This window comes from Lissotriton helveticus, chromosome 9, assembly GCF_964261635.1.
Source record: "Lissotriton helveticus chromosome 9, aLisHel1.1, whole genome shotgun sequence".
Taxonomy (NCBI): Eukaryota; Metazoa; Chordata; class Amphibia; order Caudata; family Salamandridae; genus Lissotriton; species Lissotriton helveticus.
In genome coordinates, this window is record NC_136070.1 from 180,432,557 (window position 1) to 180,448,875 (window position 16,319).

Below are 16,319 nucleotides of genomic sequence, written 5' to 3' on the forward strand. Positions count from 1 at the left end.
CAAGTCGATCCTTGAATGCTGTTTTCTTGGCTTTTCGGATCAGTTGGTGGTGAGTACGGATGGCGCTTTTGAAGGCGTCCTTGTTACTGGTGGAAGGGTCTTTTTTCCAGGCCTTTTCAAGGGAGCGGCACAGTTTCTTGGACTTCTTGAGGTCATCGTTGAACCAAGAGGCCTTCTTGATGCCAAGTTTGTGTTGACGTTTTTTCAGTGGTGCTAAGGTGTCGGCGGTGTTGGATAGCCAAAGGGTGAGGTTGGAGGCGGCTTCGTTGGCGTTAGAAGAGAGGGCTGGGGAGGTTTGAAGGAGCGATGTGGAGATCTGCTCCGTGGTGATTTTGTTCCAGTTTCTTTGTAGAGTTGGTTGGAGGTGGATGATGGGTTTCGGCTTGTTGTAGGTGAAGTGAACGCAGCTGTGGTCAGTCCAGAGGAGATCCGTATTGTGGCTGAAGGAGACATGGTTGCTGGAGGTGAAGATGGGGTCGAGTGTGTGACCTGCGATGTGGGTGGGGGAAGTGACTAGTTGTTTAAGTCTGAGGTTGGCTAGGTTGTCCAAGAGGGTGGCGGTGTTGCGGTCGTTGATTTTTTCAAGGTGGAAGTTGAGGTCACCCAGAAGGATGTAGTCTTTGGAGGGGAGCGCATGTGGGGTGATGAAGTCCGTGATGTCTTCACTGAATTTTGCGCGGGGTCCTGGTGGTCTGTAGAGGAGGGTGCCTCTGAGAGTGGTCTTGGGTCGATGTGGATCTGGAAGTGAAGGTGTTCGGAGTTAGCGAGGTTGGCGTCAGAGCTGGTTGAGATGCGGATTGATTTCTTATGGACGATAGCGATTCCACCTCCTGTATGGTCGGTGCGGTCCTTGCGTGTGATCTTATAGTCATCAGGGATAGCGATGGCACTGTGCCTTTAAGGAACCTTCCAGAACCTTCTCCCAGTATCCCAGAATGCATAGCAGGTCCAACTTCGTTTCAGTTCTTTTTGAAGGCGTAGAAAACGCCAGACCTGTAGCATTATGAACATGAATAACTCTCCACCGGGGAGGCGGGAGGGCGCTTATGACTATAACAGAGATACCCCTACTACAGAACTGGAGTTACAGGACAGAAACTACTCCTTCTGTAGTAGGGGATCTCTGTGTATAGTCATAATCTAGTGAATAGAATGGCAAGCCCATCCCCACACCAAGCGGCGGTGGAGAATAAAATAACGCCACTACTGTGCGAACAGATTCCGCAGCGAAGCCTGCCCAACCTGAGCGTCTGCCCTGGCATCAGAGTCCAGGCAGTAATGCTTAGCAAAGGTATGGACCGACTTCCAAGTGGCCGCCTTGCAGATCTCTGCAATGGGAACATTACGGAGCATAGCTGTCGTAGCAGCTTTGCCCCTGGTGGAATGAGCCTTAGGTTTGCCCCCTAAGGTCTTATTAGCTTTGTAGTAACACAACTGTATGCAGGACACAATCCACCTCGAGATGGACTGTTTAGAGGTAGCAAGACCAGTCCTGACTGAGCCATAATTGATGAACAATTGGTCTGACCTACGAATATCTTTAGTCTTATCAAGATAAAACTTCAGCACCCTCCGCACATCCAGGGAATGCAAAGACCTTTCCGCCGGAGATGAAGGGTTCTGAAAGAACGTAGGCAAAGTGATAGTCTGATTGATATGAAAATCAGAAACAACCTTGGGAAGAAACTTAGGGTGAGTACGCATAACAACTTTAGCATTATGAAATACAGTATAAGGTTCTTGGCAACACAATGCCTGAATCTCACTCACCCTGCGGGCCGATGTAATGGCCACGAGGAACGCCGCCTTCCAGGACAGGTGCTGCAACGAAGCCTTATGAATGGGTTCAAAAGGCTCCTTCATCAATCTGGACAGCACCACATTCAGGTCCCATGAAGGCGAAGGAAGCCTGACAGGAGGGAACACTTTCTTCAAGCCTTCCAAAAAATCTTTGATCACAGGGATCTGGAAAAAGGAAGTCTGTGAAGGGCCTTTCCTGTAGGCAGTCAAAGCAGCCAGATGAACCTTAATGGAATGGACATTAAGGCCCGACTGCGCCAGATGTAGCAGATATGGAAGGATGACATCTTCCTTGCATGTCGTAGGGTCATAGCTCTTAGACCTACACCAGATGCGAAACCTCTTCCACTTGTAAGCATAGGAAGTCCTAGTGGAAGGACGCTTAGACTCCTTCAGTATGTCCATACAATCCTCTGGGAGATTCAGATGGCCATATTGCACTATTTCAGGAGCCATGCCGCCAAACTCAAAGACGAGAGGTTGGGGTGCACCATCCGCCCCCCGAACTTCGTGAGAAGGTCCGGCCTGCACGGCAGCTTCATGTGAGGAAGGAGAGAACGGTGGAGCAGGTCCGTGAACCACCACTGTCTGGGCCATTCCGGGGCAATCAGAATCATTCTCGCCCTGGATTGGGACAGCTTGATGAGAACCGCCGGAATCAGGGGAATTGGTGGAAAAGCGTACAGAAAGCTGTTCGACCAGTTGATCCATAACGCGTTCCCCAGCGTCCCCGGCTGGTAGTACCTGGAGGCGAAGCCTCGGCATTTGCTGTTTTCGGCGGTGGCGAACAGATCTATGTCTGGAGTTCCCCACCTTGCGAAGACTTCTCCTAGTACTTCGTCGTTTATGACCCATTCGTGGTTTTCCTGAATGAGTCTGCTCAGTTCGTCTGCCTGAACATTCTGCACACCTGGCAGATGGGTGGCCGTTATCGACAGTCCTCGAGCCAGAAGCCAGTGCCAGATCGCCTGCGCCTCCTGCGACAGAGTGCGCGATCTCGAGCCCCCCTGCTTGTTGAGGTAATACATCGTTGTCGTGTTGTCCGTCTGAACAAGCAGAGAGTTGGTCTGAAAGGACGGATGAAAGGCCTTCAGTGCCAAGTGAACAGCTCTCAGTTCCAGGAAATTGATGTGGTACGTGGACTCCGTCGGGGACCACGCCCCTTGAATTTGCAGGTCTCCGGAGTGCGCCCCCCAGCCTTGGAGAGACGCATCCGTCACGATGGTCTGTGTGGGAATGTCCTTGTGGAAGGGAACCCCTCTGAGGAGATTCTCCGTCGAGCACCACCACTTCAGAGACTGAAGAGCATGTAGAGACAGTCGTATCTTGTCGTCCCAAGAACCTCTCCTCTGGTCCCACTGATCCTCCAAGCACTCCTGCAGAGGTCTCATCTGTAGCCGTGCGTGAGGAGTGAGGAAGATGCAAGAGGCCATCGATCCCAGCAGAGAAGACACCGTCCTCACTGTCGTGGACGGAGTGTCCATGAGAGCCTGAGCCTTCCGAAGGAGTGATAAACGTCGCTCTTCCGAAGGAGACACGCTTACTGACAGCGTATTGATGGAGGCTCCCAAGTACTGGATGCACTGGACCGGAATCGGGACCGACTTGGACATGTTGATGTGCAACCCCAGCTTGTTCAAGAGAACGCACGTCTTCTGGAAGTGTGCTTGAGCTTCCGAGAAGGAGGAGGCCTTGATCAACCAATCGTCCAGGTACGTGTAGACAAACACCTTGTTCTTCCGCAGGTGAGCTGCTACCACTGCCATACATTTCGAGAACGTCCTGGGTGCAGACTTCAGCCCGATGGGTAGCACCGTGTACTGATAGTGATTGGCGCCAACTTGAAATCGCAGAAACTTCCTGTGTTTGCATGCAATGGGCACGTGGAAGTATGCGTCCTGTAGATCTATGGCACACATCCAATCTCCACGTTGCAGCTGAGGGTAGATCTGATGCAACGACAGCATGCGAAACTTTTCTCTGCGAATCCACTTGTTTGCCTGTCGCAAATCCAGAATGGGCCTGAACTCGTTTTTGTCCTTCTTGCGGACAAGAAAGAACCGAGAGTAAAGACCTCTTCCTCTTTGAGACAGAGGTACGCCTTCGATCGCCCTCTTCCTTAGCAGAATGTCCGCCTCCGCCTGAAGCTCGCGCAGTTGATACTGCGAGCTGACGGGAGGAATCGATGGAGGAGGGCTGGTGAAACGTAGACTGTATCCATTGCAAACAATATTCAGCACCCACTTGTCCTGAGTAATTTTTCTCCACTCTGCCAGAAAAAATTGAACGCTTCCCCCCACCGGAGCGGGTAACGGACGAGGGGGAAGTAACAGCTCAGGGACGGGACCCGGCCGGGCCCTTGGTCGCGGTAGAGGACTGTTGACGACCTCTACCACCTTGGCGTTTCTGGAAGGGCCGCCTGTACTGCTGCTGCTGTTGCTGCTGTTGATGTTGTCCAGCAGACTGACCCCTTCCACGACCCTGCGACCCAAACCGACGTTGGTACTGTCGGAAGGGTTTCTTCTCCTTGGGCTTCTCCAAGCCCACTGCCGTCAGGGTCTCCGCCTCGGCCTTCATCCTGGCCATCTCGTCATCCGCGTGTTTCCCGAAGAGGGTATCTCCGGAAAACGGGAGATTCGCCACGCGTTGCTGTGCTTCCGGTTTCAGTGACGTCAACCTGAGCCAAGCATGGCGTCTCTGGTGAATCCCGTGGCAATATCCGTGCGCGGACAGCAGGGATATGTCCGCTGCGGCGCCGATGGCCTGGTTAGAGACCAGCATCCCCTCCTGGACGATCTCCATGAAGTCCTCCTTGCGGTCTCGAGGGACAAGGTCTGCGAACTGCTCCATCGAGTCCCACAGGGACCGGTCGTAACGCCCCAGCAAAGCCGAGTCACTGGCGGCCTTCATCGACGAGGCGGATGTCCCACACGCCTTACGACCAGCAGAATCGATCCAGCGGCTCTCCTTGTCCGGAGGCACCGTGGACGCAGGGGAGGTGGCATGAAGCTTTCGTGCAGCAGTCACGATGACTGAATCCGGTACCGGGTCCTTCCTCAAGAAGGCTGGGTCTGAGTCCGGAGCCCTGTACTTCTTTAGGATCCTGGAAGGCGCAGACTTCACCGCTGCCGGCGTCAGGAATAGCTGTTCGGCGGGCTCAAGGAGCCCCGGCACCAAAGGTAACAGGGGGCGAGACAAGTGCCTTTTGTGTAATGTCTCAAATATCACCGAGGTAGAAGTCGTAGGCGCTTCAACCTTGATGCCCAACTTCGCCGCTCCACGCAGGAGAACCTCCTGAAATGTGCTTATATCGTCTATCGGAGACACTCTAGTCTCCGGCGAATCGGACAGCGTGGGCGAGTAGGAACGGGTCCCAGAGGCAGAACGTGACCTGGACCGACGTCTCTTGTGGTGACGCCTGGATCGTGAGGAAGATCCATGCCCACTCCTCGATCTGTCCAGTCTCCCCGAGCGAGACCTCGACCTCTTGGGCCTCGGACGCTCCTTCGGCCTCCCAGGGTCAGGAGTCCTAGGCTTCTTAGGCGTCTTCTTCGGAGGCGTCGGAAACTTAGGCATCGACACCGCCCTCGGCGGGACCGGGGGTGGAGGAGTAACCGTACGCGGGGTCTGCGGACCCGGCTTCGGAGGTGGGGTCGGGGCCTTCGGAGGCAGACCCTTCGGCATAGCCGGCCGCGAAGGAGGTGTAGAAGGCTTCATCGGAGTATCCACCCCGGAATGCGCCGGTCCCGGCGAGCCACCATCTCTTTCGGAGTGTGGGGAGCCCCCCACAGTCCTGGGCCTGTCCTTGGGACCTCCAGACGCTGAAGATCGGTGCCCAGACGACGACCGATGGCCCCTCGACGTCCAACGGTCCTTCGGCGTCGACCGATTCACACTTCTCGACGTCGAACCGTGTCTCCGTCTCGACGTCGACCCCGACCAGATCGACGAACCACGAAACCTCGACTACGGGCGATGGTGCCTCGACGGCGACCTCGACCTCTTCGCCGGCCTCGACGTCGACCTCTTGGATCGCCTCGACGTCGACCCGTTGGACCTTCTCGACGTCGACCTCTCGGACCTTCTCGACGTCGATCTCCTTGACCGTCTCGACGTCGGTCTTTTAGAATGCTTCGACGTCGACCTCTTCGGCGCCGGAGACGCCTTCCGTCTCGACGGCGGCCTCGATGACGAGGATCCCCTCGACGACGATGTCCTCGACGGCGAACGGCGGTGTCGCCTCGACGGCGAGCGCCGACGCCGGGCCCTCCGATGTCGACCACTCGACGCCGACACCGACGACGAGGAGATCGACACCGGCTTCGACGGCGGCCGGAACACGTTCCTCGACGAGCGACGTTTTCTCGACCCAGAGCCCTGGGGAGACCTGGAACTGGCCGTTGACCGCCCCCTCGACGTCGTGGTCAGCGCAACTGACCCAGACGGAGATCTTGGGCGAGGGCTGGTCTTCCTGCCCCTGGGGAGCCCCCCAGAGCCCTCAGCATGGGTAGAAGGAGCCCCTCCTGACCCACCTCGTGCCTTCAACCTTCTCTCTTCAAGTCCCTGAAGCCTGATCTTCTTCCTCTCCTTCAGGGTCCTTCCAGAGAAGCCTCTGCAGATCACACAGTCCACAGGAATGTGGGAAGAGGGAAGGCAGAGAATACAGACCTCATGGGAGTCTGACTTGGCCTTCTTCCTTGAGCACTCAGGGCATTTGTCGAATAATGCAGGCATTATGGACAAAAAAGAGTGCAGAAACACAGAAAGAAAGTCACCAAAGTACTTTAAAAGCACCAAAAATCGAAATTAGTGTAAAACACTAACAAAAACCCTTGAAAAGGGAGAGCTCAATGCTCCAGGGTCCTGCTTGCAGGAGCCGGAAAAAAGAACTGAAACTAAGTTGGACCTGCTATGCATTCTGGGATACTGGGAGAAGGTTCTGGAAGGTTCCTTAAAGGCACAGTATCCTAATTAAGCCACATAATGGCAGCCTATGGGGCTTGTCTGTCCAGGTTCTTCTCTCTATCATTCCTGAGGGATTTTGCTGTTAAGCAAGGGAAATCTGTACAGGCTTTGCTGTTTTGTGGATTTTATGGTGGAATTTCTAGTTGAAGTACTGGACAGTGTAGCCTTTTTGGCTGCATTATCTGTCTTTAAATTCTCTCTTAAGTGTCTATGCATTTTCTGCATTTTTTGACACTGTAAGAGATTATTTTTGATTGCTCCGGGGTCCACGCACATGGGCGGGACTATTCACTAGATTATGACTATACACAGAGATCCCCTACTACAGAAGTAAGAGAGCAAAATATTCAGCCCCAGCTAGCTATGTTGGCAACTGATTTCATATTCTGGGCCTCATGCCACTTTCTCTCATGGGAAAGTAAGCCATCTTCAGAATGGTGTCACTGCCCTGCCTGTTATACCAACTTCAAAACTTCCCATTCTCCATCCCGGTGCCCTCTTTGCATACAGACTTGCTCCTGCAGGCTTTTCTACGGAGCCCCAAGTAGCACTGTCCTAGTGCTGTAAGTTGACCTATGACTGCGGCATAGCTACAACTGATGTCTGCTCTCAATACAGGGTGACTCAGCTGGCAGTTTTGAAAGATTGGTGGTTCGGTGGGGGTCAGAGAACCTTCCTACGTATCATAGGGAGGGGCACTTGGGAACAGGGTCAAGACTGATTTGCATATGGCTGGGTCCAAACTGGGGTAGCATAGTGAGCAAAAGAATTATGGATTAAACCCAGATCTCTTGACTAGGGGTGAGTTGTTGAAAAGTTTCAGCACTCCATCCATCAGCTTGCTGTATTTGCTACCTTCAAAATGGTGGCACTGCCATGCCTGTTATACCAACTCCAAAACTTTCGGTTCTCCATTTTGGCGCCCTCTTCGCACACACAGATTCACTCCTGCAGGGTTTTCTACAGATCCCTGAGTAGCACTGTCCAAGTGCTGCAAGTCGACCTATGATTGCGGCATAGCTACACCTGATGTCAGTTCCTATTTCAGGGTGGCTTAGCTGGCAGTTTTGGATGATTGGTGGTTCAGAGACCCTGCCTACGTGTCAGAGGGATGGGCACTTGGCGAGATGTCTCCTCCAACATTTACTGTATGGAGGGACAGAGTGCTGGGGCTCCCTCCAGCTACTTGGGTGGTTCTCAAGGTTTGGGGAGTGACGATGGCCATTATGGGATGGAGGGACCATCTCACATTGGAGAGTCCTTCATGGATGGGTAGCACTTGGTGAAAGACGGTGAGGCTGTGGGATTTTCAGCAAAAGGACCTCATTGGTTTCTCCCAGTTAGGTGATGAGTTCCACAACTTCTCACTTAAGTCATTCGGTGAGCTCAGGAAGGATTTCGGCCTCCACGGAGTGGTGTGGCTCACTGGTTAGAGGCGGCAGACCCGGAAGCAGAGAATGGCCCGGGACCAGGGTTCAGCGGACTCGATAATTCTCGCCTCGGTGCCTACTCTAACCAGGGATCACACTCGGCAACTCTGGGCATTAAGCTTGCCTCATCTCTACAACAGCCCCCCACAGACGCCGGGGATGCCTGGTTTCACTTTGGAGATACCCAGAAGGGACCATCTCACAGGGAAAGCCAGGATTGGTTCCCCAGCGGTCTTCAGCGCCAGGACGCTTACGGGCAGCAGTGCACTTTACAAGTCCCACACACACACCGCAAAGTGTTGTGGGAACTTAGGCCTGCTCTCACGCCCTACCTTTCCCCCTCTACTCTCACGCCAACCTTTCCCCGTCAGCTGTCATACCAGTGTTTAGCCACCTAAAGGGCACAATTTTATTAAGTAACATCTCGGAACACAAGATATCCAATATTTACAGATCCTAGTGGATAACACCCCGATTCCTTCAGGCCCTTGTAGGAGGCCTGGTTGTGAGATGTAGGGCCCGTGCAGGATGAGGACTAGGGGGAGGCGCTGGCTTCAAAGAGGGAAACGGCCATCACGCCCCAGAATCGGCTGATTTATTTGCGATACCTACATACAGTATACTTTACCAGGGAGGGACTGGAGGATGGGACTGATTGGGTCTGCCAACTGCCTGCACAGCCAGACGAAGGCGGGAGACTTTTTACACATGGTTTGAGGATGTAGGACGTTGCCCCCCTTCTGGGAGTGAGTGTTTTGTTCCCTGGCAGGGGTTCTAGCGATGACTCTGTGGTGTGCCTAGTTGCATTTCACAGATGGTAACATATACAAACGTGCCCTGCTCTGGTTGGGCCATGTCATTGCCAAAAGGAGACCTAGCGAGAGCATAGAAGGATCCTCAGGCACCCTCCCTAGATATTTGGAAGGAAGGCACCTACCGCAGCATGGGGCTGGAATGCCGGATTTATATAGAAAAGGGTTGTCTCAAAAAGTATTATCACATATGGAAAGATTCAGTCGCATATTGCAGAATACACTTGGAGCCATGCACGCACTGGTCACTGGAGGCCAAGATTAGCGCATTTAATACATGACCAAGGAAGGCGAGGTGAGGGTCTAGATAGGGGGTGAGGGAAATGTCATACATTAGTCATGGTAGACAGTTGTGCTGTGGAAAGATAGATGTCTCTTTTCGTTTCATTAGTATTTTGCACTGTAAAGCACTTTTTGGGGGTGGCACAATACTGCTTGAGGGCTTATAGGCCCGTATGTGTATTGGCCCATGTGCAAACAAAGCTTGCCTGCTGCCACTGTTGCATTTTGAGGTCCACAAAGTTTAATAAACAAATTCTAGGGAAAAAAGACGTTTGAAATATATGTATATGTTTGATAAACTGCCTAGCAGACTGTTATCAAGATAACCCATAGTGGACACCAAGACACAAAAAATGGTGGGGTAGCCACTGGTGAACAGGTGTTGACATCATGCTTACAAAAATGCACAGCGCAGTTGACAGCACCCATATATAAGACATTAATAATTGTACCCTAACTTAGGGTTGGTTTTGATTCCTGGACATAAGGAGTAGCCACTTCCCTGTCGGCAAACACATTGGAAACAAATATTGTAAGCATATTCATAAGTTAGTAATCAGATTTCACTTTAAACAACGTTCTTGTTTCTCAGACATCATGTTGAATGGTCAAGACATAAAACGTTAAGGCATGCATAACACAGACAAACATACAGATGTCGTACTCTTTCATCACGTATAATATTGCTTCCTGATCTGTGCATCTGGTTCAAGCATATATGACAGCAAGCATACCCATACGTCGTACTCTTACATCACAGAATATATTGTACAATTGTATTTCTGTTCTGTAATGCAGTCATCCAATGCAAGGAAACTAGAACACTTTTCTCCTTCCTCTGATGTGGCCAGTGGGTGGACGCAGCATGACCCCCATGAGAATATGGATGGTACTCAGTAATATTTTCTGAAAGTATATACATATTTTTCCTAATTATCATTGTGCCCCCCAGACACATTCTTTTTTGTATTGAGCAAGTCTCATAAACTGAATACTTTTCAGAGCCAATAGTTGTGCTTGAGCCCATGTTTGCAACCAACATGTGGAGTTTAATTTACTTCATCAAGCAATTAATGGTGCCAGCATGCCTATTCTGCTTCCTCCTTTGGTTGTATTAGACTGAATTGTCTACCAGCCCCAGCCTTAAATGATACACCTTTCCGTAGTTATGCTCTGCACATTGGTGTGCTGCAGTGGGATCCAACGTCATAAGTTCGGTGTCGATGTCAGATGCATGGGATGTTCTCATCGGGGTAGTTTGGTCAGAGGATGCTGGGTATTATATCCAACCAGTGTAATCGACTCATAGGCATTTCTTTGAATGCATACAAGTTACAAATTGTATGAAAATAAAAAGTTGTACCCATTATTTTCCTGCTCAAACCTTGAAGAAAACGAGCCCCATCGAACAGAGTTTAGGGTCTTATTGATATTGTAACTATGTAGCTGTATTAATTGGTTTTTGTGGGATTCTACAAAGGGCAATGTAATAATAGTGACTTGTTATTTTCCAGTCACCTCGGAGCGAAGATGGAAATCTTGTGGGTGCATATCTAGTCTAGAGAAATACTAATATAACTTTAGGGAATCGACAGCAGATGCAAACGCTTCGGTTGCACAATTATACCAAACCTTGTGGGGAGCGAATGCGGCCTAACGACTATGGCAGTCGACCTCGTAGCTGGAGAAACTGGTTCTAGTCTCGGCGGGGACGCTCAACTTTCTGTGATTCTGGGCAAATCACTTAATCTCCCCATGCCTGAGAAAAATTTATGTGTCTGTCTGTAACGTAACTGGTGCTTAACTAAAGCGCTCCGACACCTTCGGGTGTAGTTCACACTGTATAGAAAACGGCACACAAAAAATGGAGCCTCAATACAATTTAAAATTCAGTTCAGAAGATGGTACCACGGAGGTTTTTATTCATAGTAGTTTTTTTCAAACTTGAGTCCATGCCATGTGATCCTTCAGGCCCTCTTCCTGTGTCCTAAGATGATACATCTAAGACTGTTGCTAGTGTATCAATTTTGAGTTTGTGTTGCGAGTTGATGGGAACCAGGTTTTCTATTAATAACTATTCCAAATCATCCTTGGAGTGGCTGGGGTCAAAGAAATGTTTTATAAGCTTGCCAATTACTCATGCTCTTATGTTCATTTATCTTTGTTCTTATCTTCCTAGTGGTTATCCAGATATACCTCATTTTACATAGCCATTTAATCATGTAATTTCATTTATATAGCACTTACTACCCTGGACGGACATTGAAGAGTTTTTTTGAGAGTAGAACGCTACTCCAGAACCAAAAAAGGATTAGTGGTGAATTAGTATAGCGAGATATGAAATTAATTTGAGCTGTGGACTTGTGAGTTTGTTTGGATTGAAAAGGGATAAAAGAGGGGAGAGTTTGTATTTATATAGCACTTGCTACCCCTTATGAGGTGTTTAATCGCTTTTCTGCAGGTAGCACGCTAGTGTACTAGTATAGGGAAATATTACATTAATTTGAGCAGTGGACATGTGAGTCTGTTGGTTGCATTGAAAGGGATAGTGGAAGGGTCTAGAAAGTGCTTCTTTGGAGATCACAGCAGTAGGGGGAGGTTTGGGATGAGTAAGGTGGAGAGAGGACGAGTCCGTTAGAAATGCTCCTTAGAGAGATCTGAATAGTAAAAGGTTTGAGATGATGCAAGGGAATGTTTTAAGATGTTCTGACACTATCAGGGATACTAAATCCCACAGATGAGTCATGGTGTGGTGAGGACGCAGCGCAAAGTAAAATGTAACGAGTGAGGAAGTGAGGTTAAAACTGCCTAGTAGGAGCAAAACAAATGTTTAATAACTTGCTCGCACAGACAGGATTAAAAAGCAGTGCAAGAAGCAGTATGGATTTAAACTGCTTAGTTATAAAGACGGTCTTCATGTTTCAGCCTGGTTGATCTAAGAATGTATCTAGGATTTCGACAGGACCCAAAGAGGTAATGCTGCTGCTGCCGCCAAAGAGGAAAAAACTGAAATGTGTATTATGATATCAAACCAGTAATCCGATCTTTTCTTTTTTTCAGACAATACTGGATGTACCCGAAATTATTAGACAAGAGGCCACACCTCAACCTGGGGGCAGCTCAGGGAAGGCGGCCCGCTCTGTCCGTCGGTACCCCGTCACGGCCGGAATAGAATACAACCATAAGTAATATGTTCATTTGGTAAGCAGAACTAATGAATATCTATTTATAAACCACTATTATACACGTTTATACAAAGGAATACACATATCTAGGTACACATATAAAGCCTAAATAAATGCTTATATACATAGGGATATGCTGTATATTTATGTTTGAGTTTGGTGGCGAAGAGCCAACTCGAGTAGTCTTCTGAAGAGAAGGTAGTTATCCATGGATCTTATGTTTGTGGGTAAAGAGTTCCATAGTTTGGCTGCTTGAACAGAGAATGATGTGCCACCTTTTGGTTTTTCCTTCTGTGGTGGGATTTTGAGGCGAGGTGCCAATCTAGAGTGGAGGTTCCTTTGTTGAATGTATTTGGTGATTTTTTTCCTGATGAAGAGCAGCCCTGTTCCATGTATCCCTTTGTGGGTAATACAAATCCACTTGAATGTGGATCTTCTGGCAACCAGTACCAATCTAAGGCCTTCAAGGCAGTGGAGATGTGGGCTTGTGGCTTTGTATGTAATAGTAGTCTGGCAGCAAAGTTTTGAATCCGTTGTAGTCTTCATAGTTGTTAAAGATGATTTGTGGTAGAGGCTATTGGTATAACAGAGTTTAGACAGAACAAGAGATACTAGTCTGGACCTTGTGTGGAAATCCTAGAAATTCCAAGGAGTGGGCGGGGGGTGGGGGGGGAGCTTGATCATGCTAGTTTGTCTACTTGAGCATTCATTGATAGCTTGGAGTCTATGGTAATTCTGAGGTTTCATACTTCCTTAGATACTTTAGGCAGGGTTCCCAGATCGCCAGGCGGTGAGTGGGTCATAGTTTTTCCAATCGCCACATGTGAGTATTTCAGTTTTGGAAGAATTAAATTTGAGATGGCTCCATGTCATCCACTGATTTTTTAAAAAAAAATTTAATTTTGAGAGTTTTATATAGCGCTGACTAGACCCGGAGGTATCAGAGCGCTTTACATAAGGTTCCACAAAAATTACAAAATTACATCAGTTACACGTTACATCAGCTACTAGAATTATTATTTTTTTTTCAAGAGAGTAGAAGACGAAGTAAATGGAGCTTAGAAGGGTAAGGGGGTATAGATAAATATATGAAACACATTAAAGAGAGAGAAAGGGAGACAAATAGAGCAGATAGGGGGAGAGGAGGAGTGAGAAGGGAGAGGAGAGGTAAATAGTAGGAGAGACCAAAGGAAAATCTGCCCAATGACCGACTGGGTAGGTGACGGCCGAGGAGGGAATCCACAGCCAGTCTCCCCTTTAGCTCTCAAGTTTCCAATGTCTTTGGTACTTTCCAGTTTGAGGCGTATTGTTGTTTCATATGAATAGTTATAGCATGGGATGTGAAATTAATTGATCAGTGCTGGTAATGACTTCATGTAGATGTTGAAAAGCTTATGCAAGATAAGAGCCTTGAGGGATCCCTGCTTTTGTGCAGTACAGTTTGGATGAGACAGAGGGGGGGGGGGGGGGAGGGTTTATGCATGGCATTAGTTCTGCTTTAAAGGTTGGATGTATCCAGTCAAGCGCAGTCCCTCTATGCTGTCTTCGCAGAGACGTTGTATTAGAGTATCATGGTCAACTGTGTCAAAGGCAGATGAGAGGTCCAAGAGAAGTAGTGCAGCAACCCCGTCCAGTCAACTATGCTCTTACGGTCATCCCAAATGGCAATGAGGGTAGATTCTGTGCCTCTTCCTGGACGGAATACTGTTTGGAAGTCTGAAAGTATGGAATTATCCTCAATGAACCTGGGCGAACGCTGCTCTTTCTAACATGTTTGCCCAGGAAAGATCCATTTGTAATTGGTCAATAGATGTCGGCATTAAACGGGTTCAGGTTTCTTTTCTTTAGTAAATGGACATTATGTGTGATATTTTTAGATCTTCTGGAAACATTCCCATAGTTAAGGAATTGTTGATGATTCTTCTTACTGGTGTGGCACCAGAGGTCGTTAGAAGAAGTTTCTTGCTGGAGTTTCAATTGGTATGGATTTTCTGTCTACAAAGCGATGCAGCGAGTGCGAGAGTGTAAGCATATTTCTTTTAAGTTTCTTTCATTGTTTTTATTTAGCTTACATCCACATCTGCCTATGCTACTGCAGATCGAAACATTATATATATATATATAACCTACTGGCGGTCGCCAGTAGGTATATATAGTTAGGATTGATTTCCATAGGGAAATCGCAACATTCTATTTGGAATAACTTTGGCGCCGGTTGAGCAATCAGCCTGAATTTTTCAGCAACTTTGCCTCGCGGCGCTCCGCTCCTTCCCTGAAAGTTTGGGGGGATTCGTCAAGTGGGGGTTGAGATAAAAGGGGGGTCCCAAAACGGGTTTTCCCCATGTAAATTTCCATAGGGCGGTCTGTTGCACTTTTAGCTCGAACGGCTGAATGGATTTTCACCAAACTTGGCAAAATTGTAGGGAGTGGTAGCCCGATGTGCCTTTGCTATGTCTCAAGATATGTGCTCCAGTGGATTTTGAGTAATTCAGGTTTAAAAACATTTATATATCTGTAAGCGCGCCCCGGAACGCGTACCGGGGAGCGCTCCGGGCGCGCCACGCGACTTGCGCACGGCAAGCTGATTGGTTCTCGGGTGTCTGTAAACATTCGAAACAGTCAGCAGCAGCCGCCATCTTGTGTCTCGGTAGGATTGAGATACAAGAGGTGGCAAAAATCAAAGGGGGAAATGAGCAAAAGGGGGCAGGGTACACCCCCCGACCTTCTAGGTTGGATGTGGGGGCCATAAAAGGGTCCCATGGGACAAAAAAAAAAAAATTCCCCGATTTTCGCGGGGGGAGCGCCCTGTACGCGCACCGGGGAGCGTACTTTGGTGAAAAATAGTGAAAATAATAGTGTAAAATAATCTTTTTGAGTGATTACAGGTAGGGTAGCTCTGAAAAGAGCTTTTGGGTTCTGTGGCTGTTTTAGGTACCTACAAGTATGTCCCACACACACCCACACGCACACACCCACACACTCCCCACACACACTTCACACACGCACACCTCCACCCACACTCAAACACCCCACACACCCACATCGACACCTTACACATCCACACCTACACCCACATCCCACACACCCACACTCAAACACACACCTCACCCCCTTCCAACACGCACACACATACATATCTCAGACACACCCCACACATCCCACACACACATCTCCCCCCACACACACAGAGACAACTCAGACACATCCACACATCCCACACATACATACACATCCTACACACATACCTCCCACACCCACACACACACACCCACACTCCCACCTACACCCAAACACCCCACACACTCACACCCACACACACACCTTACATACCCATATCCCCACCCACATCCACATACCCCACACACCTATACACCTCATCCCCCCAGACACACACACAAACACACCTCACAGACACCCCCCGAACATCCCCCACACACACCTCCCCCACGCCTACACATGGGGAAAACTCAGTGAAACACTAAAATAATAATTTAAAGTGCTTAGAGGTAGGGTATCTCTGAATAGAGTTGTTGTGTTGTTTGGGTGTTTTAAGTACCAACATGTAGGTACCAATGCTGAGTCTTAAAGTCAATGTACACCGTCTCTTCTGTAGATAATTTGCATGTTGTTACAGAAGTTATTGTGGTATATGGAATCTATACCATAGTCTGTCAGGGAAGCAGAAACAACATGGAGGCAGGAGATGAAAAAGAGATGTCAAATACACATTGGAGATAATATAGTGGGAGAAAGTAAGTAACTATGAGCAAAATTACTATGTAACACAAAAAAGTTGCACAGTATACTATAAATCTGACTTTACATTATAATCAATTTGGTACTAG